The sequence below is a fragment of the Sciurus vulgaris genome (genome assembly GCF_902686455.1).
Source record: "Sciurus vulgaris genome assembly, chromosome: 11".
Classification (NCBI taxonomy): domain Eukaryota; kingdom Metazoa; phylum Chordata; class Mammalia; order Rodentia; family Sciuridae; genus Sciurus; species Sciurus vulgaris.
The window spans coordinates 17,929,984-17,937,718 of record NC_136472.1 but is presented as its reverse complement, the minus strand read 5'-3'; positions in this window follow the sequence as shown (position 1 = coordinate 17,937,718).

The following is a 7,735-nucleotide window of genomic DNA, read 5'->3' as shown; positions in this document are numbered from 1 at the left end:
AATTCATTATGTAATTGGATTAAACTAGAAATAAAAATGTATATTCCAATAAATGAATAAATAATCCCATTAAGAATGGCTCTAAATTGGGCATGGTGGCTCACACCTGTAATCCCAGCAGCTTGAGGGGCTGAGGCAGAAGGATGGCAAGCACAAAGACAGCCTCAGCAAAAGGGAGGCACTAAGCAATTTGATGAGACCCTGTCTCTAGATAAAATACAAAATAGGGCTGGGGATGTGGCTCAGTGGGTCGAGTGCTCCTCAGTTTAATCCCCATTACCCCCCACACACCAAAAAAGAATGACTCCAAACAATACACATTTAGAATGGCAGGGCGATTTCATGGTTCACAGAATATATCAGAAAAACTAAATGTACTTACTCTTAAAAGGAGAAAATTAAAACTTTTGAAAAAAGTTTTAGACTACCCAAATAAATTTGTAGAAGTGCTATGTTCCTAGATTACACAATGTCATAAAGTGCCAATGATTTTCCTTTTATTGACTAAGACATGTTTGTTCATGTATATGATATAAATTATGATTATTTGATAGATCTATATGTAACATATTTATGGTCCAATTAGTGTGATGAACACTTCTAGCTCCTCAAATGTTAATCTCTTTCATGTGCCAGAATGTGAATCATCTTCATACTCTCCTGGCCTTCTTGAAATACATCACAGATTGCTATTACCTCTATTTACCCTGCTGTGCTATACACAACCATGACACGTCCCTCCTCTCCTACCACATTTTGGAGCCCTTTCTGATTCCTCCCTGTCCCTCACTCCTAGTCTTCCCAGCCTCTAGTGACAACTGCTTCACTCTTCTTCTATGAGATGCACTTTTTAGCTTCCACCAATGAATGACGTGTTATTTTTCTTTTGTGTCTCATACATTTTATTTCACATGCGTGTGACTACAACTGATTTTGGCCAAAGTAATCAATTTATTTGATGCCTTTCCAAACTTTTAGTAATGTATTTTGTAGGATTTGACAATGACTCTATACTTATATACAAAATGGAAATGATTTAAAAAAAAATGCAAGACATGCCTTAAAGTTACCTCTGCTACCAGAATTTTAAGGAGTCTTCAGACAAAGTGGCATTGGAAATGTGGCAGGGTACTCAGAAAACAAAACAAAACAAAACGTTTTTAATGGATTGTGGTGTATGACAGAGGTAACATTTAAAGTGTGGCAGAAAAGTTCTGCTCAGTAAATGAGACTCAGACAGCGGTGAAATTGTATGTTTGCTTAACCCACTTAAAAATTAGTACTAGACAGATAAGAAACAACATCAAAAGACAGCTTAAAACTCTTTTACCCTTACCTACAATCTCCAAATGTCCCTAAATGAAAAAAGAAATTTTAAGAAAATTAAGTTAGAAATTCCAGATAAATTTGGTAGAACACATCTTCATATCAAATTTTCTCCTTTCAAAATTCTATTCACTATATTAGCAAAATACATGGAAAAATGAAGAGCATTCTCTAACAACAACTGAACAAAGAAAATGACAAATTCTGATACTTTAACCTAAAGAAACATCATATTCACAGAGAAGAACTGTTCAGAATTTGGTAAAGATTTTCATCTCAACATCCACTGCCTTTTAATTTCCCAAAGCCCAGCCAGGAGTGCTTTAGAAACACCTGAGTTGACAGTCTTGGCTCCTTCCCACACACTGTTCCCCACCCCTGCATGACTGAAAACAAACAAATACCGTCAGCCACAAGTCTGACCCTTATCTGGGGAGCCTGCACTCCAAAGTCAGGGTGACACCAAGAACTGGGGGCTGGAACCAAAGCCCACAGAGGCCACTTATGCTAATGGCAACAAGGGACCTCATTCGCATGTTCTGTAAAACCTGGCAAACAGCTACAACTGAGAAACAAATAAATTGATCAAATTGAGAACATTGTGACCCTAGTCAAAGGAGGGAGGCAAATTGACAGAGGGGGAACTTAGGAAGGAAGAATCATGAATAGTTCTGCACATGTATTCAGCTCAGCAGTCTTTGGGTGAGTATGCATCAGCAGAAATTGGTACACATATTAATTGTTTAAAATCACAATTGAAAAGGACAAACACCTATATTGTCTCAAACATAACAGTTGACAAGTTCATAAGAGCTGTTCCTGTTTCCATTCCTTGTTTCAAAAGGTGCACTGCGCTGTCTCAATAGATAAGTACTAACTGCATTGGGGTAATCAGTATCAATCTTCCTTAACTTCAACTCTGAAACATGTGCTGCTGTGAAAATTCTAAATTTTTGTGACTTCAGAAAAAAAAAAGGCAATTATTTATCTGTGAACTTTGCGCTTTAAAGTCAATCCCCAAATCCAGATTATATGGTTTGTAATGATCCCTGCAGATGTTTCATACTGGTTCAATGAGTTTTTTGTTTTGTTTGTTGGTACTGGGGAAAAATACACAGTGCAAAATTCACCATTTTAACCATTTTTAAGTGTACATAGTTCAAAAGTGTTAAATACCTTTCTATTGTGCAGGCAGTTATTTTTATTTTGCCTAAGGTCTTTATTACTTTTTCTTTAAACTTTTAAACTTTTAAAAATCACTTTTTATTAAGCTTATAGGCTTTTCAAAACTGCATTATTCAGTAAAATTATATTCCATTATGTAAGATTCTAAAAAACTGGACAAAATTTCATGGGTTGATTTATATGCCTTTTTTTTTTTTTGGGTACCTGTGCCATGTGACTAGTACCTGTGGAGCAGTATGGGCAGTCTCTTACTCTCTTACTCTCTTTTTTCCATCTTCCAAAATACTTTTCCATATTCACTTGTGTCATGTATAATCTATAAAGTTAAAAACATATTATCAATGCTTTTAGCTAATTACATCAAAGAAAGAGTATAGCTGGGAAGTGTAAAGAAGTGTGTTAATAGCAACATACACACACACACACACTCTCTCTCTCTCTCTGTCTCTCTCTCTGACATGTTTCCTAGAAGAGAATTCTTAAAATTTGTAATTTCTTGCATGACATTGGTCATATCATTTTAAAAACAATTATTAAATTTTTGACACACTTCCTGACACAGCGATCCTTAATCCCTTAGTGAAAAGAGATCAGGAAGAAAACTCTTAATGCGTTTAGATGACACCATACAAGAGAAGGGAATAAACTAAGTCTAGAGCTAAGAAGTCTCTAAGGTGTGGCAAGTTCACCAAAACAGAAATCAAAGCCCAAATATTTGATTTCTAATGATTCCACGGGTGACCCTCCCTAACCCTTCACTGGTAATAAACTCAGTTTCACCCCCTTTGGAACAATTTGTGGAGGAGTTCCAAGACTTATGCCTCATCATCCGTACAGGAACCACTGCAGATTCAATACAGAGACAGCAGACACAGAAAGTGTCCTGTTATTGTTGTGTAAACCAGCCCAAGTCAAAATGTTTACTGTTTAATCAGTCTTTGTCATCTCTTGGAATTGCAAATCCCACTGTTCTGATGCCTCCTCATCTGTCATCACTTGGTGACACTTACCATCTGCAGACACGGTGGACTTTTTCTGACACCTTGGCAGCTTTGCACATTGAGTATTCTGCTTCTTTCCTGAGGACAAATTACCTAGAGTGCTTGCAAGACAGTTTGAATGTTCTTGGGTTTTAACAAACAACAAGGACCAATGCTCAACCAATAAGGGGCTCCTAGTAATCAATGAGTAAAAGCTCCTGTGCCCTTTCTTGGAACCACTCCAGGAAGAGTTCTGCAGAACCTTTCAAAACATCTTAAATGAGTGAACCTCAATTGTCTGTGGCTGTATGCCATTCTTTGCTGCACACATCATTAGCTTTAACCCTCTTTTGTCTCATATTCTCCATTCCCTCATTTGTGCTTTCTAGAATCACCTATCAAATTAAATCATATACTTAGATCTTTTCTTCAGCAGTTGCTCTTGGGAGAACTTACACTTGTGGCCAATCCAGTCTTACATGATGTTAATGAAAGCAGACCACATTTAGCTGTGGCACATATGCAACTCTATTGATTCATGATAGAAAGAGAAAACAATAATATTAGTATACTGAATAACTGGAAGTCCTATCAGAAAGCTGTTTATAATTGAGGCACTTACACTCAGCACCCTCACCCTATGTTCTTCCTCAGAATGTTCATTGATTAGAACAGTATAGCACAGTCATACTAACAAATAGAAACAGGGCCCCTTACCACCTTCAAAAAGCAACAAAAGTGTTAAAATCACATAGTTATTCCATAAAACATAGCCATGGGAAGTAGATTATTGAGTATACTAAAGTCTAGCATTGCTGACAATGTTTGTGACTGTAGTTTAAATTGCAGACCAGTGTCAATCACTGCAGCTAATTTGATAATCATGACGACCAGTCCCAACTACTCACCCAAAGTGAGAAATGGGTTCTTGCTCTCCTGTTTGATTGCAAACTTAACTGCAGTCCCAAAAACTGATAAGTAACTCTTCTTTTTAAAAGATGCTCCTGAGAGTTTGAAAGAAATTTCTTGGTTAGTCCCAAAGCACCTGGGAATGGCACCAATGCCACTTGGGTGTTTGTTACTTATCCAAAGTATCGCTGATTTCCCTACTGAGGAATTCTTTTACCCTGATTCAGTTGCTTTCCTTTCTTATTAACTTTGTCTGCCACCACTCACATATCTGATTAAGTATACTATTTATTGGATGCATGATTTATTCACCCATAATATGACTTGGTGGTTAAGCCCCTCTGGGTTCAATTCCCATAACAACAACAACAACAAAGAATCAGAGTCAATATCATTGCTGGCCAGTAACTTGGCTTGGAAGGTGAAACTTGAGGGAGTAACTTGCCAAAGAACTTTGAGCTTCATAATGCAAAGCAATATCTCTGTGCAATACAACAACCAAAGAATTGAGATGCAGAGATAAAAAAGAAGCAAAGAAGAAGAGTAATAGAGCCCGCACAATGATTTAAACTGGAAGTTGTAAGAGGGGTAGTGAGGAATTCTGTTCAGTCACTCCTGGAGTAAGGAGGCCTGATGTTACAATAAAATCTTTTATTTTTCCTCTTTCCAGCATATCTATGATTTTCTCCAAAGCATATTCCTATTCTAAACAATCCCATTGAAATGATATCTTCTTCTCTGTGAAAGTGATTTGTGTACGTAGCACTTTAGGAAGTACAGATGACAGGTATGGCTTTAAAAAAATCGTAACTTATTTATATCAACACATAATACATATGAATACAGGATGTAGTATTTTAACTCAGGTGCACATTAGAACATGATCAACTCAGGGTAATTAGCATGTCCATTACCTTAAATTTTCATCCCTTATTTGAATGGTAGTGACATTCAAATTTCTCTCTTCTATTTTGAGTTATTTAATGCATGATATTAAAATGTTATAATATTATATTTATTATATTCACCTTTCTGTGCCGTAGAACACCAGAATGTATTCCTCCTACGTTTTAGTCAGTTTTTTTTTTCTTTTTTTTTTTCTGCTGCTGTGACTAAAAGGCCTGACAAGAACATCTTTAGAGGAGGAAAAGTTTATTTGAGGGCTTGCAGTTTCAGAAGTCCCAGTTATCCATTCCTCAGGACTTGAGGTGAGGTTGAACATCATGGAGGAAGAGTGTGGTGGAGGGAAGCTGCTCACATGATGATCAAGAAGCAGAGAGAAACTAAGCTCAGCTCACCAAATACAAACTCCTAAGAAACACCCCCAAAGATCCACCTCTTCCAGTCACACCCTACCCAACTTCAGTTACCACTCAGTTAATCCCTATCGGGCTATTAATTCACTGATTGGGTTAAGACTCTCACAACCCAATCATTTCTCCTCTGAACCTCTTGCGTTGTGTCACACATGAGCTCACATCCAAACCATAAAATCCTATCAAGCAATGTAATTTACCCATGGTTGGAATTATTCACCTTCTTCCTTCTCATATTCTGCCCAGGCTGGTAATCACTGTAATGCTCTCAACCTCTATGAAATCAAATTTTTTAGATTCCCCTTATGAGTGAGAGCATACAATGTTTATCTTTTGGTACCTCTCTTAGTTCACTTAACATAATGTCTGAGGACTGACCATATTGCCACAAATGATAATTCCAAGCTTTGTTGTTTCTGAATACTATTCCATATAACTACATTTTCTCTGTCCATTCAACAGCTGATGGATATTTCAGTAGATTTCATATCCTGGTTAATGTTACTAATGTTCCAAAAATTAGGGGAGTACAGGTGTCTTTTCAACATGTTGGTTTCCTTTCCCTTGTGTATACATTGGGTATAGGATTTCTGGATTGCACAGTTTCTTTTTAATTTTGTGAGGAGTCATCACATTGTTCTCCACAAAGACTGAACTAATTAACATTACCATGAACAGTGTATGGCAATAGTCTTTTTTCCCATGCCTGTCAACATCTGATAATTGCTTGACCTTTTGATAATAGCCATTCTCACTAAGAAGGAGTGGTATCTCATAGTGATTATGAATTCAAGTTGCCTAATGATTAATGACACTGAGCATCTTTTCATGTATCTATTGGCTGTGTCTATGTCTTCTTCTGAGAAATGTCTCTGCAGATCTTTAGCCAACATTTTCATTGAGTTATTCATGTCCCTGCTCTTTATCAGTTGAGTTTCCTACATATTCAGGAAATTAAACCTGGCAGAGGAATACCTTGCAAATATTTCTCCCATCCTATATGTTGTTTTCTTCCTATATGTATTGCTTCCTTTGCTCTACAGAGCTTTTTAGTTTGTTGCAGTCCCATCTGTAAGGTTTAGTTTTATGGTCTGTGCATTTGGGTTCATATCCAAAACACCCTTACCCATTACAATGTCCTGAATAATGTCACCTGTACATTTTTGTAGTAATGGCATGGCTTACCACATTGTAGACAACCTGAATGCCTAAGAATTTCCAGGAAATAGCATCAGTTTTTCAAATCAAAAATAAAAGGCAAGAAAATCTTCACTGGAGATGTTAAAATTCCTCAACGTTTTTGAATTGTAAAAATTCTGATGCTAATTAAAGTCATGGTTTTTGGTTATTAAAGTAGTGGAAAACCCATTAAAACTATAAAGTCTTGGGATCTAATCAAAGTATTGAGATATATGTTCATAGTCCTTCAAACAAAATGGATTCCTTAAAAAATAATGTGATCCTATAGCCAATATTTGGATTTAAATTTGTAAAATGGAATTTACTAGTCTTCTGAATTTGAAGACATCTGATGGCTTGTGTTATACTTAAGTTCCTGAGGAGGTCTGACGTTTGCCCCAACTGAGATTTTTACACTTGTGATGCTTTCTGTACAGAGCATCCTTATATAAAGGTATTGGGTCAGAGCTACTGCTGTGCTACAGATATAGTATGAAGGACCTCTATGGATTTCTTTTCAAGTCCTCTCTAACTTTCATGAGTATGCTCAGACAGTGCCTCACTTCCTGACTGTATATCTCCTATCTCCTCTAGTCCCTCCAAACACTTTTTACTGCAAGGTCTCACACAGGATATGCCATCGATCCTCCTGAGCACCAGGCACAACCTAAAATATCAGAGGAGCTAATGGTATAATCTTCCCTTGACCAATAGGAGATCAGAGCTGACCAACTACTTTCTTATCTTACGTCATTAAATATTTGTGATTCGTAGATGTGCCTGCTTGGGATGATGGAGTTGGATTCATCACATCTGAATGGAAGTGTGACAAATATATGA